Raw genomic sequence first — 16,463 nt, forward strand, 5'->3', positions numbered from 1 at the left:
GCCAAGGGAATGAATGTCTCTCAAATCTTACAATTTTTGGCAAAGGCATATTTTTTTACTATTGCACTATAAAAATCGATTGAGATGGCGAGAGAATGAAAATTAAAACATGGATTTTTTAATGTATACAATAAGAGCCGCTCAAATAAATTAGAGAATTCGATTGTTCCATTTTCGAGTTAAGCACTCTCTAAAAGATAGCTTAGTTGTCCGTACGGAAAACAGTCACTTTTTGCATTGTATAATGTGTCCCATGATGTATATCATGAACATATTTTGATCTAAGAAATAACAATGTATGAAATATTGCAGGCGTGTGCATATAAACTTAAAAGATTATACAGGGACCACTATATAAAGTGCTCCCTGACGTAAATTATATTCATATTTTTGATATAAAAAATAATTAGTTAGTCGTTTCAACGAAATATTGCTGGACTATGTATATAACATCGAATATGAATATAGGATGCCCTGTATATAGTACTTTTTTGTTATTGGTCTCTTATGTATATCATAATTCATATGAATTTACAGTATATGTTAAGATTTGAATTAAATATACACACTCATATGTATGTTAAAATAATTTTGTTTTTCCTTGTTAGTGAGCGCTCTTAAGACAAAAGTATTCATCATTAAAAAAAATTGTTGGGGAGTTATTCTCTACATTATTAAAAGGAAATTTGTACTTTAGCCGACGTATAATTACTCCTCATAATGCCGTGTACTACTATCCCACTTCAACCAGAGTTAAATTTTACCAAGTAATGTTGGAGACCATTTTTACCAATACATCTCTTTTTTTTAAAAATAAAAATGGCGTGTACCATGCCAAAAATGGCTTGACGGGTCAGTAACTTTGTCAAAGTCATTTTTAATGTTCTCTACAGAAGAAAATATATAAGCAAAATGGAACAGTCTAATAAGTATGTACGTATAGAAAAAAATGTGACCTAATGAAATTCACATGACTTGAGAGGGAATGCTTGAACCCCCCTCCTATTAAATGTTTATCTCAATATTTTTGAGTTCATTTTTAGAATTCTAATATTTTTTCCAAGTAGTAAATAGTAAGAGCGACTTCAATGTTTATGAACTGCATTTCTGAATGAGGGGTCCGTACTATTCATTATCTAGTACTAGAAAATACTATGCATACGTATATTTATAAGTAACGTTCAATATGCATTGCCCATCAACACAAAAATATACTAGAATGTTTGTTTTTTTAAAGTTGAGTATGTATTACATTTGTACTCTACGGCAAATCATCGTGGGTTTCTATTAACAATTATTCTGATTAACCTTTTAAATGTGTTGTTAATTGTACTTTAAGTAGCCAAAAATCATATTAAAAGAATGAGGAATCAAAAGAGTTTATTTAAAAAGGAGACAAATTAAGTCTTATAAATCAAATAAAAGCTTTAAACTATAGCTAAAATTCTCGGGTATCTTAACCCATACCAGTAATTTAAATACAAACCCTAGAATTAACCTAAATATGTCCATAAAATATTAGACAACAGTGGTGTCGCTAGCCTTCTTTTTGGAACTTTGTATTATATATATATATACAACCGGTTTTTCGCTTTATTTCGACAATAATACTAACATAATTAAAATTATCCGATTAAGATGGTTCCAAACCGTTTTCTGCATAATCTTTAGTTCCTGGGCAATTAAATAAAACATGTTGGTCCAACTCAACGATTTCCATTATTTTACCGAAATTTTACTCGTCCATATTACATGATAATGAAGAATATATCGAATTTTAGTTTTTTTACTTCCATTTTGGAACGCTGTAACAAACACCGGCTTCAACATACATAAAACAACTGTAAATGAACTTTTTTTTAACTTTTAAGCACACTTTTAGCTTTTTTTGATGCAATATATTAATTGTGAGATATAGCTCAGTAAAGACATCTAGCGGAAAACACTGATAACCTTTTACTTAACCTAATAATATAGGCAACAATTTCCTAACATATCCTTGGCGTTTCTCTCCGTTTTTCATGAATTAATTAGTAGAAAATGCAATTGCGCATAGGCAGTGTTGAACATGGCCCGTCAGCACAACAACAGGCTAGAAGGATTAATTTAAAACGTATGAGTGTGGATTACATTTGTACTCCTTAGGAAGATATAGTCGTTTACTATAAACAAATTATTCTTATTATCCGTTTGAATTCCTCGTAAATTGCACTTTAAATAGTCAAAAATCATCACTACAACAACAAAAAAGGAAAGATAAATATATTTTATTCGAAAGAACAAGCCATATAAGGAACAAATGAAGTCTTTCAAATCAAATGAAAGCTTTAAACTTTATTTAAAATCATTGAGTATTTTAAATCATCCCATTAATTTGAATACAAAGCCTATAGTTGACTCAAATAGTTGCATGAAATATTGGGCTGTATATATATGTGCAATAGAAAATAAATTGGTATGTTCTCTTTTTCTTGATTTGTGTCCATTATTGTTTTTATGTTGACGCATCTAATGTATGTATACTTCTACATATACAAGTACTAATTGTGTATGAATTTGAGTGATGCCACTCTTGTTATCTTGTCTGCTTGGGCACTTGGATTTGTCCCCATATTCTCAATAACACTTTCCATGTCCTAAATATAAGTTTTTGCAATAAAAATATTTGCATTCATTTGATAAAAGGGCAATATTAAGACATAAACATATCTTAAGAGTATATACGCTTAACCTTAACGCATACTTTAAGATTTTTTGTATGCGTATGTATTAATTGTGAGATATAGATCACTAAATACATCTAGCGAAACGCTCAGAACTTTTTACTTAACATAAAATTTTCTTTTGCAAAATTGAGGAGAATGCAGTTTATTTGCTGTTGTAGGGTTTAATAAAACAAGCAGTGTTCATACATTGTTTAACGTTATTTCTTCGAATAAAGATGCTTTGGACTTTATTTGGTTGAAAAAATATTTTATAAGTGGTACAACACTGAAAAAAGGTTGAGAATCCCTGTTGTAATGAATATCTTAAGAAATCAAAAAAACTTAATTTATTAATAATTATTGGTATGCATAAAAAAAAGATTAGCACGACTGTTTTAATTGAATTGCCTCTTTCATTTCATATCTATTCTGCTCTAAAAAACTGATTCTATCTTGACCAACTATGTGGAAAAAAAAGGAAAAGAAAAGAAATAGTGAATTTATCGAGGATCAGGGCCGTAATAAATAGAGGTCAAATGGGCCTGGGCCTCAATATTTTTCCCAATAGTTATATTTATCGCTCTATTAATATTGAGTAATCACTCAAAACAGGCCCCAAAACACACACACACACTGAATCGGGATAATGACAAAGAGTATCCCTTGCATTATTTGCAGAGTCATCAAATGACTCCATCATGTCTCAATCCCTTGTTGAAATAAAATAATGCAAACTTGGCATTTTATCAACTTAATTTAAAACTTGGAATTTTTTACTTAGATATTTTTTAATTTATAGTAGAAGTGTACTCCCATACTCCTTTAAAGCATTAAATATTATGTTTTTTGAAGAAAAAAAATCCAAAACCAATAGTTATTAACATAAAATTAGATTTTTGGAATTTTTTTTTTTGAAAAACTAGATTTTTTAGAAAAAAAAAAGTTAAAAATTAAATTTTTTGGAAAAAATTTCAAAAATCCAAGCTATTTACAAAAATATTCAAAAACCTATTGCTATCAACCACTTGAAAAAATTGTTGAAAATTTCAAATATTAAATTCTTTGTTCGAATGAGGAAAAAAATATATAGTAAAAAGCAAAAATTCCTTAATTTGAAAGGGTGCTACAGAAACTCCTCTAGCACAGTCCCAGCTGGATGCCCAGATGTTACCCCCCCCATTGTGGAGGATGTCGAATCCCCCAGGGAAGACCTTGCGTTTGGACATATAGTAAATATATAAAATTGTTACTATACGGTAATTTATTAAGTTCTTGACATTTTCTCATTTACGTCATTGATGTAAAAACTTGATGATATATTCCGTACATTAAAACTTCAAAAAAATGTCTAATTAAGTTATTTTTATACTTGTAAAATGAGTACTTATATAATTATATACATTTGGAATATTAAAAATATATATCACTTGTGAACAAAAGGCCATGGGATATCGAGTAAAGTATCTCCAGAAAATCACTCGTAAGTCAAAACTTGTAAATAAAGATAAAAAAAAGTAACCCTTTGTATCCTAAACCCGAGGTCTCCCCTGGGGCTATTAGACTCACCAACATGGATATATATTAATTGCATATGAAACTATAATAATTCCAATTCTACCCTTTGTTTTAACTATATTTTAGACTTATTGTGAATTCATAATATAAGGAAAAAGTAGGAGAAAATAGTGATAAATTTGGTAGACTACATAGAGAGCAGGGGTTCTCAACTGAAGGAACTCTTGTCATTGTCAAAACAATATCAAGAAAACCTACGTAAATAAGTTGTATCTTTGGATGACAAATAATAAACTGAGCTGTAGATATGCAGGGGCGTCTCCATGGGCTGGGTTAGAGGCATTGCAGGCCCCCCCCAAAAAAAAAAATAGGAAATTTTTATTTATAATAAAAATTTTATTATTTTTAATTTATTTTTCAAAAAAAATCAATTTTTTAATATTTAATTTATTTTTCAAAAAAAAATCAATTTTTTAATATTTAATTTATTTGTTCCAAAAAAAATCAATTTTTTAGTTTTTATTTAATTTTTTAAATTTGGATTTTTGAAATTTTTCAAAAAATTTAATATTTAATTTTGAATTTTTTTCTAAAAATGTAATATAAGCTGTGGATTTTTGAAATTTTTATCCAAAAAATATAATGTTGTAAATTTAGTTTTAGAATTTTTTTCCAAAAATTTAATTTTCGTGAAAAGCTGTAGATTTTTGAAATTTTTTCCAAAAAATTAATATTTGAGATTTGTTTTTAAAAAAATCCAAAAACCATGCCCCCCTTTCCCTCTCAAATATATTCCTGGGGATGCCCCTTATATGTGTTGTGCCACTATCAGCTGCAATGATTCAAAACATACTCTGGTTACTCAGTGAGACTCTTGGACTTACCTCAGGAAAATAATTAAATCTAATTGTGGGGGTATGCGTGAGAGGGTGACACGCTGAGTAAGATTCAAAGTTTGTTCCTTACCTTTTGATTTTGTGGTAGTCAGAAATAAATATCTTCACTTACTTAAATAGGTTGTGATGAAATGCATTAATTTGATTGGTCAGTTTATCAGAGAGGGACTTTGATTGACAGTCAGTATCCAGATTAAAGTAATGTTTTGATGTGTGAGCTGAAGGTTATATGTCTCCTGATAGTTGCATCAGTTCATTTTAAAACAGTGTGTAGATAGTTGTCTTTTGAAGCAGGATCCATAGTGAAAAAAGTCAAAAAATCAAAGTTAAATATATTCATATTTTTTCCATCTATGGTTATACCCTATACAAGACCCCGTCTCCACCTCCTTCAATAAGCTTTGGTTTTATATTACCTCCTTTAAGTTTAACGTTGCTAAATAAAAAAATAGTACCACTATGTCTGTGGGACATTGGTTGAGAACCCCTGGTTTGGTTAGTTTTGCCTCTTTTTTTTTATGAATAACATTTTTTATTTATTTTTCAGGTTTGTGGAAAAAATTCAAAGGAATAGCTTGAAGTTGATTGAGTTGATATTTTAGGATGTAGTATTAAGCATATTAATCTTTGTTACATACTACTAGAAATCACGTTGAATCATATGATGTATTATTTGTAAAATAATCAAATTGCCAAGCTATTAATAATTTTAAGGAAAACAAGATGCTACTGGAATATATATTCTATTTCGTATGTACACATGAAATACTGGGTAGTCCATTGAAATGTGAACACTGACTTATTGATTAATTTATGAAGGTTGAATGATTGAAATTAACTCATAATTCGATATATTTAAGCATAAACAATTAGTTACAAAATTACACAAACTTGAGCTCTCTAACTTACTACAAGCTAAAAAACGACACTTGAACATGATTGACGAATATCCATTCGCACACTTCAAGGAGTTGGGCGTCTCCAAACCCACCGTCTACGCCGTCAGCAAGTCCAAAACGCTGAAGAGGAAGAAGAGTTAAATAAAAGAGGTCAAACTAGATCCGGAGAAGTTAAAGAAAATAGCCTTTGCAAATTCCCTCAAGTCCATGTGGGCCCATGCAATAAATCTCAAGATTTCACATCAGAAAGCTATCAAAAAAGTGGTTGAAAGAGACTTATGAGGATGGAGAGGCCGCTTTTGACAACAGCAATGCAAGAATCCAATCTCCTCCGTTGCAAGACTCTTTTGAGTTCTTTTTTGACACTTTTGGCCCCCAACAGCCCTGATTCCAACCCCTAGACTACACCTTTTGGATGCATATCGAGGGGAAGGCCTGCAGTGTCTGGCATCCCAACACTGAGGCCCTCAAAGTCACTATCAGTTAGCACTTCGACGCCATCACAGATTAATACATCTGCAACGGATACCAGGCCTTCCACCGCCTGGAAGCCGTCATTTCTACTAAGAGCGTATACATAATTAATTAAGAGAGTTCATACACACATCTATTTATATTATTACTTTTGTTGAAATTCTATTGTGAATAAAGAAATAATATATGTTTAAGTTTTAAAATTCAAAGTGTTCTGATTTTAATGGAACACCCGGTAATCATACTATTGCTTAACTTTTCCTCGGAAAAAAGTAATCTTTCTATTATTTTACCTAAGCAATTTTTAATATACAATGTTTAAAAACAAAAGATAAACGATGCACGCACGTACATAGATAAACAAAATTTAGGATTAAAATATTGACTAATATTAAATAATATAGTTTCTAATCCATTGACAATATACAAAATATATTACATATTATCAACTAGTTTTAGGTTTCGGTCTACAAAGTCAAGACTGGACCGGTCACAAAGAACAATTCGGTCTGGATCGGTCTTACTTCAAACTTACTAACTCGCTCAACGATTTGAAAAATATTAGATTTCGGGCTAGGTTCTAAGATCTGTCTGGAAAATATCACATATTACCAAAAAGGGGAAAAATGTATCAACACTAATATCCATCTCCTACATGATAAAAAGTGTTACTTATTGAAGATTTCAGATTGACTAGATTATAAAATGTAAATATGAGATGCTTCAAATATTATTTAATACTTTATAAGCTGCTATACAAAACGAGGCAATAATATCTGAGTAAAAGTCATTGTAGGGCTTTGCATTTTCTAGAGCGCGAGGAGAAAGGTGGAAAAAAGACTTATGATACTACTGAAATAAGACTCACATTAAATTCAGCGGCATGTTATATGATTATGCAGTGAGAAAATGCATCACCATTCAAAAAACTTGTTGTCAGAACAAATTCTATAGGAACTAGATTAAAAAAAAATTCTTAATTAATTTTTGTCCCTTGATGCCGAATTAGTCTCAATCCCTCAAAGTCTTAGTCTTGATCACAAACCTAGAGCCGACATTTATAAATAAAAATACTCGTAGTAACTTTTGAGCTTTGTCTAGATAACGACATCAGGAGGCATTCACAAACCACACTTTGATCACTTAGAAGGGAGGGCCTAAAATCAACATCTATCCTTGTTGGGGGGCTAGGGGGAAAACTAGAAGCCCTATAGACTTATATAAGGTTGCAACATGGCATAAATGGCATCATGGGACAAAAAAATTAATATAATGGTAAAAAATCGTCATTAAAGGAAATATGGATCAACCTTTTAAAAAGACCATAAGAATGTTTAGCCTCATTTAAAAAAGATCAGTTTAAGGATGAAATATGAAATTATTTTCTTATTTGTATCTTATTTTTTATAACGTGGGAATAATTGAGGGCAAAAAAACATATTGTGCTTGAGAGGAGGCAAAGAAAAGAAGTCCACAATGTGGGGCGGGGGGACTCAAAACTAAGGCCTTCTAAAATTGGTCTCGAGGCCAAGAACTATCTCAAAAACACCATCCCTATTGCACATTTTAAAATAAGATTATTTCTATATAATGCTGAGGTTGAATATTTACAAATATGGTTCTTTGTTCAATGCTTCAAATATCTTTGAAAAGCTTGAGAAATTTTGAGAAAATCTAATTATCTCAGCCGAACTCCATAATAATTGTTACTTGAAAATTATTTTCCATGAAAAGTTAATTTCCGTGTTGTGACAATTTATATATTATTTCTTTGTTTCGTGATTGTCAAAAGCCAAACAAAAATGTAAATCAAACACTACAATTGAAGCACTTGAAAATATGTACATGAACTTTTCAAAATTTGTTTACAAAGAATTGATACGATAAAACGTTTATTTCAAATAGATTAGAAGATTATGTTCTTTTTTGGCATGAGTTTATATGCTAAAGTAAATTATTGCGTTTAAAAAAAATATGATGTATATTTATTATTTACCGATATTAGGGATGTATTGATTCCAAAATTTGACACTGGGACGTTTTTTGAATGACCAATGATATTTTGCAATATTTATTAGAACGATTTTTTTCTCTCAAAAGGTTGGTTACGCTATCCATCATGTATATATACATATACGTGTAAAAAAAAAATTAATCCAAAAAACTAGTGATGGGACGGTTTAAAAAAAAATGCCGATTCCGGTGCAGTTCTAGTAAAATTTCCTAGAATCCAATTCCGATTTTTTAATATTTTAAATAAAAGTTAGCTTGGTTTTGAAAAGAAATCCAAAAATTTCTCGAAAAAAAATTAAAATATACAATTTGATATTTAAATTTTTTTCAAAAATCCAAAAATATTTATAAAAAATTTAAAAGTACATGGCTATTCTCCAAAATTTAAATTTTTTTCAAAAATCAATAATATTCATACAAAATTTTAAAAGTACATGGTTATTCTCAAAAATTTAAATTTTTTGGAAAAAAATTCCCAAAAATCTGAGCTGTTCTCAAAAAAAAAAAATAATAATAACAAAAACCACAAATGTTCACAAAAAATAAAATTTTTACGAAAAAAATTCAATGATTAAATTTTTAGTAAAAACTAAAATCAAAAATTTCCAGATATTCTCAAAAAATAGTTTTTTTTTTCAAAAATTAAAATTTTTCCAGAAAAAAATTTTAATATTAAATTTTTGGAGAAATATTAAAAATCCATGGCCATATATAGAAAATTATTTATTTTTAAAATTAATTTAATTTGAAATATGAAATTTTTTGAAAAAAAAGAAAATCAAATATTAAATTTTCTTGTTAAAGGCAAAAAAATCACTGCTAAATACTTTAATATTATAAATGTTCAAACCTCAACAACTCTTCATTTCAAAGAGAATAGGTTTATTGCTTTAAAATGTGTCTTGTTTGTGGGAGTGAAAATAAAGTGATAAATTAAATTTGTGAAGATATCACTGAACCTCTTTATTTTGACAAGTACAACAAAAAATATCAGAAACTTGGCGAGGGGAAAGTATACTCATACCCAGCACTCACCCACCCGTAGTCACGGGCTGGGATTCTTTTATTCATAATAAGTGCATTACTCAATGGAAGGGCTCTACTTGCACGGGGCCTAGTGCAAGTGCTCCAAATCCCCCCTTTAAAACCAGTACTGAAAACAATTTATACATAGGCTTGCACATTCTAAGCTAGCCGTTTTTTTTTGAGGTTGTCTATAAAGTAATCCGAGTGTATTTACTTATGTAAGACGGGAGCATCACTGTAAAATTGTTAGGGAGTTACTGTGGTCCCGGTTTTTGTTCATTCTTAAGTTTTTTCATGAGGGACCCTACGTAAGAGCTCCATGATTTGTCAAAAAAAACATTTTCTGAAATTGAAGATTTATTATCAACTATTAAACATTTAAAATCTTTTTTCGATGACACCCTCCTAGAACCCATTCTTGAACAAACCAATCTGTACCACACTAAAGAAGTTCTATCAAGACAATTTTGTATCAAAAAAAAAAAAAAAAAAAAAAGAGATAAAATTCATTGGGATTCTTCTCTACATGGAAATACATAATAATATTTTTTTTTTTGGCAAAAATTTCAAAGATTAATTTTTTTGGATTTTTTGTTTCCAAAAATCCCCGGATGTTCTCAAAAAATTAAATTTGTAATGTGACAATTTCTCAAAACCAAATTCAAATATTAAATTTTTTGGAGATAAATTTTAAAAAATCTATAGCTATAAACAGAAAATTAAATTTTTGAAAAAAATTTGAAAAATTAAATTAAACTTAGGATATTAAATTTTTTGAAAAAAAAATTGAAAAATTAAATTAAACTTAGGATATTAAATTGTTTGAAAAAAAAAACAAATATTAAATTTCCTTGGTAAAGGCAAAAGTTTGTTAATTTGGGGAGGGGGGGTACAGCCGCTCTATCTCACCCCTTGCAGATGACCCTGTCTAGGAAAAAAATAAGATGAAGCAATTTCATTTTTTCTCTGTCTTTCATGACGAAAAGAAAAGGAAAACAAGCTAAGCTGAATGCATGATCATTTCATAATCTAGAATTCCATGAGTGAATCTACAGCTGGTAACCAAGTAACGTGCAGTGCTCAGGACAAAAAGGGAGTTTTAGAAGACGTGAAAAGATTTTATACAGAGAAAATGAGTCTATTTACTAGTGGGGCATCAATTATGAGTTCGGATGATGACTCATCGTCAATGCTAAGTGAGACACGCTACTCAGATAGGCCTGACTCGCTCCTTGAGGAATTACGGGAAATGAAAGATGAAATTAAGCATTTACGAAGTCAAATTGTTCCTCTTGGCAAAGAACGTTCCTATTTCAATGTTATTTTAGCCACCCAGGAAGAGAATATCCGTTTAAAAGCAAAAATAAAGGCTTTGGAGGAGAATGGGAGAGAGAGCTCCTCTTTCTCATGTGAAAGATATGACTCTACAAATTTGGTAAATAAGCTGGAAAATGAAAATTCATCACTCAAACATCCATTAGAGCATTTAAAATTGAAGAAGGGATCGGATCAGAATACTATTTCAAAATTAGAATCAACCATTTTGGCGATAAAGACGACTTCAATTGAGTCAAAATTATGCAAGGAAGTAAACAAGCCTGTCAAAGATCAGTCGAAAAAGTCACGTCTCAAAACTGTAACGAATAGAAGGTTGAACCGTTCATCAAAGGAGATAACGAGGCCGTTGAGATTGATTGTATCGAAAATACAAGTAAAATGTGAAGCCATTTTTGACCAAGGTGCTAATATATCCATATGTGGACCTGATGTTGTGAAGATTTTTTCCTTTTGTATTTCTCCTTCTTCGCTACATCAGTATAGTTTTGCCAATGGATCAACATATAACTGCCTTGGGAGCATCAAAGTTACTCTATCAAATCCTGCAAAAGAAAAGAAAAGTACTGAAACAACACTTTACATTTTCAATGAGGCCAAAATCCTTATTCTGTGCAGAAAGGACTGGATGGAACTTTAATATGATAGTTTAATTATGTTATGAATCAGTTTAAAGTTTAAAAAAATGTATATTTTGTACGACATAAAAAAATGGAAGTTATATATTAATAATAATTATATAATCGGATAAAATTGCTATGAAGTTTTGATTGCACTTAATGGATATATCTTTTTCTCTGCAAAGGAACAAATATTTCCTGAAGAAATGCATTTCTGTCCAAACTACTATAGGAGATATTTCACTTACAAAAAATTGGTATACAATTCCGAAAGAAATTGTCGTTATGTGATGTTTTCTATGAATTGAGTTTAATTTATATTGATTCTAGTGTCTCTTTACATGACTGTTGAAGCCTTGCATCGGTTAATTGAAGCAATTACATCCGTGGAAGTTAGTCAATCTATTGAATATTTGTAGTTCAAAATACATTTGAAAATATACACGTAGTGAATGAGTATGAGGGAGTTTGCTAATCTGGAATAGCTAGCCATGAGAAGAACGGGCAACTTATAGCTCTGAATTCTAAATTTTCAATCAATGATAGCAGGTTCACATCCATACGAAGGATAAGCAATATATACTACAATTGCAATCTGAGTACATGTATAAATATCAGATCTCAAGAAGTAAGTAATAGTGCATCCGAACTAATCCAAGGATTGACGTAGACGGAAATCTCCCTCCAAAAATTATTAGCATTATTGTTAACTTTATAATACTTTACAAGTAATGTAAAGTTAAGAGGTGAATTGTCGTCGGTCACATTAACTACCCTTTTTCTATTAAGCAAGACAGTGGGATGATTATATATCACCCATTATTTTTCAATTTTATACATTTGCACATATATACATATTATATTTCCCGTAGCTTCACAATAAGTTATGTCCGTTGTATCTTATGTATTTCTTCATTAGAATCAGTTATTCTGGTTTTGCCAATTACAAGGTTTTAGTTCTGTAACTCCGAAATTATGTCCTACATTTTCCAATAACATACATTAAACTTAAACTATTATAAAACAAAGTGAGATAAAACATTACAAAGGATTTATTTTTAATTCCCGATGAAATTACTTCCTCTTAAGTATATAATAGTTCTATTTTCAATCATGTACAATACATATTGATTACATATTATTTGGAAACATGAGCAAATAGATCAATAAAAAAACACTAATATGATTTTATCGTCTTCTTAATATAAAATAAAATTTCAATGAATACTATCTACCCAGTTATGTTGTGAATTTATATACAATCAATATTTATAAATAAAAAAACTATGAGATTAAGTATATTTCTAATATTACAAAATCTGATTAAAATATTTACATTACTTTGAATAAGATTTTTTTTATAAAATACAAATTTAATAATATAAGAATTAGCAATTAATATAAAATATGTTTTTCCCATATTAATATTTTAAAAACGGAACACATTTTCTTAAACACGCAACCCCTCATAAATAATGACTGCTCCGCCTCACAGCTGCTGATGGGCATTGAGGCCAGGATCACGATCACCTTGTACAGCATCAGGCGGAATACTCCCGAGCTTATCAACTCTGCAGCAATTTGTGACGAAACCATGTCTTCTGTGTCAATATCTGCCTAGAGAAACATAAATTTTAACATATGATGCAAAATGAAACATTATAATATTAACCTTGAATTGCTGGAAGATTGCATGGTCTAACTAGAGCTGCTCGAGATCAAGTTTGTGATTCGCGACACGCTTCATGACGCAGGAATCCTCCTCACTGTCATTGACGATTACAATGTGATGTCTGTATCATAGGTGGCAAATCTGCTCTCAAGCTCCGATACAATTGATTGCAATATCGAAATGCGTTTCACAGAAGTAGGTTTCAGCTGTTCCTTTCCACTTTAGGTTGATGGCAAGTGCGTAGCAATGGATGTAGACACAGAGGGGGCCGCCTCCTTCCACCTGGAGGCGAGACTCTGCTTGATGCCGGATATGTTAAAGGCACTGTATGCGGCCAGGGAGACCATGCGGGAGGGATTAAGGCCGAGATCCGTGACAGCCTCGTGAAGCTTTTCAAACAAATATTTGCCATCAGTCAGGGTAACTTTTATAAACTTGAGGAAGCTCTCTTTCTTGATCCCTTCACTCGTCAGATATCCCAGTGACAGACTGAACTGCTCCGTATTTGACATATCTGATGTCTCATCAACAATAACAGAGAACCAGTAGTCATCATCGCCGGCACAAGTCTTGAAATCTTCAATTATATTCTCCGTCACTTTAGATGATATAATTTATATAAGCTCATTTTGGATGTCAGGTGAAGTCCACTTGGCAAAACCTACCCCAGCTGAACTAATTTTTTTTGACCTCGGCCTCAAGTTTATCTTTGATAATCTAATTGACATTTAAACCCAGGGACAAAAGCTCCAAGAAGTTTCCTCGATTGTTTTCATTAGATTCCGTCAACTTTTCTCTTGTTTCAGAATCGCCCCTAAAAGCCAACCCTTGCTTTGCAATGAACCCAACAGTTGGTAAAAGATACCTCAAAGAAGCTCTCCACTTCACGACTTCCTCAGCATGTTGGGACTGAACCTGGCCGAGAACCCAGGTATTCTTTCCCTTTGATGTGAGAAAATTGATTATTTGGCTCTATTAAAGTTCATTACTTTTTGCCATAATATTATAATATACAAAGGAAGAGAGGGAGAATGTTATCAATGATTTAATTATGTTTTTTATGATTAAGATAAAAGAAAGAGTGTTGCACATTTAAATTGATGAAGCATCCGTCCACAATGTAAAGTGTATGTAGTAATAATTTTATGAAAGTCACATTGACTAGTAAGTGTAAAATAAATAATATATAGAAATACTATATTTTTATAACATCTTGGCAGATTGCCTACATTATATAAGTCTATAAGAATGAAACTTACATATTAGGTTCCTACTTAATTGATCAAGTAATTTCATATTTCATTTTGAATACCCTAAAAAATAAATAAGGTATACATCTTAATACATCCCAACAGTTACATTTATGTTTTTAATACACTATAAACTATTTTATAATTAATCATGGATTACTTTACATCTTGATAGCAACTATTGACTTTTAATGTCACGCAACCTTTCAGATATAACTTTTTATTCATTAGTATAAAATATACACAATTTATATTTAAGAACTGTCAAATTCAGTTATAAGAAAATACGCTTATAGAGGGTTGATCTTATCTAATGGTATACATTTTATTATTTTCGATCCGGTATGGTATTGGTACAAAAGCACGGAGGGGAACAACAAGACATCTTATCTCTGAACAGAGCAAGTTAAGACGATTGGAAAGAGCAATGAACATTCTACAATTTTCTAAAGGACTACAAAAATTCAGCCAATTTTTAGCTCTTTTCCGATGATTTTTTCAGTGTTGATGCCACTGTGAATAAGCAGATCAGCCACTACATCACAATCAGCTGTAACGTGGGAGGAGTGTAGAAATAAATAAACAAGGACATTGGCAAGAATTACTCCGATGTCGAGCACCAATTCTACACTAAGTCTAAGAACGACTTACAATTATAACTCTGCAACAAATCTTCTTCCTTTTATGATCACACACGAATGTTCAAACAGGTTTTGAATGTAATGGAATCTATTTAGGAAAGGATATTCATTACTCAGAAATTGAAAAAAATAATGACAACTGCTAAGGAAAAGAAAATTCATTTTTGGGATTACCAATTCCAAAAGAAATGGGCAAGCTAAAAAATTCACAGGATTTACATTCCTTTTCATAGAATGTCCATATACATATGAAACATTGAAATAAACCACATACTTGATTGACTTAATTTCTCAAAAAGAAATGTATTTTCAAAATATTCACATGATATGTATATCATGTGAATTAAACAATTTTTTTCTTTCCTTTACTTCAACTGTAGTAGTAGTATTCGAAATCATGAGATAATTAATTATATATAGAAAATGTCTTCGATAGAAAGTATAAGAGGTTGTGTGGTATATTTCTTTTTCAAATTTCTTTCGTTTTATTTATAAACTTTCAGTTTAGCTTTTATTAATAAATAATTATATCCGGTGGAATAAGAGTAAATGTGATATATAATTATACATGGATTACTTACATTTTCATAAATGCGTATATGTGTACCCTTCAATATTATTGAAGGGTATGAATATCTACATTCTTCTCATATTTTGAGTGACGTTTGGACTGGAAAATTTATTTAATAATTTAAAACTATATATTTCATATTAAATCAAATAATTTGACAAAATATAAATATATTTTTGTTATTTATTCCCTTAGTTTTTCAGTATAAACCTCAAAAATCAATAAATCCTTTATTCTTCCTAGTAACACTCTAACTTAACATTATATCCGTAATATAACTTATTCAAACCGAAAAAAGAAACAGTTTAGTTATAAAACATTGACTCTTATGCGTGGAGTTAATTATTCTTTATAAATACACTTTTAAACACGTTTCATTTAGAATATTTATAACTAGGTCTTTTCAAATAACTTCCTTGTACACATATGTAATAATGTCTTATTCGATGTTGGAGATAAATGTCAATTTTCTACTTAAAAGCTATATAGTGTATTTTCACAAGTTTAGTTCGATTGGATGATTAATTCAATTTAGTAGAGCCAAACAGGACATTATCTGTAGTACATCTATGTACGTACATCAATTAATTGTATAGACAGTTTACACCGCAATACAGGATTTGTACGGAAGAAGAAAACATATCTCACAAAACCTTTGAAACCATAATCTTTAAAATTAAATACATTTCTAAAGAAACTATTAAACAATTTTAAAAAATAAATCCCATCTCATTACCTTTTTTTATCATCCATTAAATAGGTTTTGAAAATTATTATATTATTTAAATAAATGGTTTTCCAAAGTTTAATTACTTTTTAAATCGTGAAAAGCTTGTTTTTATCATT

The 16,463-nt window shown here is 30.2% G+C and overlaps 1 long non-coding RNA gene across 1 annotated transcript; it reads right to left on the minus strand.

Annotated features, from left to right (window-relative positions):
• Positions 1-12,751: 12,751 nt before the first annotated feature.
• LOC121132372 (uncharacterized) lies at positions 12,752-14,668 on the minus strand. The gene is made up of 2 exons (XR_005869305.2): positions 13,156-14,668; positions 12,752-13,100 (listed from the first exon to the last, which is right to left on the minus strand). It is a non-coding gene; the product is annotated as an uncharacterized lncRNA (long non-coding RNA).
• Positions 14,669-16,463: the final 1,795 nt, after the last annotated feature.

This window comes from Lepeophtheirus salmonis, chromosome 2, assembly GCF_016086655.4.
Source record: "Lepeophtheirus salmonis chromosome 2, UVic_Lsal_1.4, whole genome shotgun sequence".
NCBI lineage: Eukaryota > Metazoa > Arthropoda > Copepoda > Siphonostomatoida > Caligidae > Lepeophtheirus > Lepeophtheirus salmonis.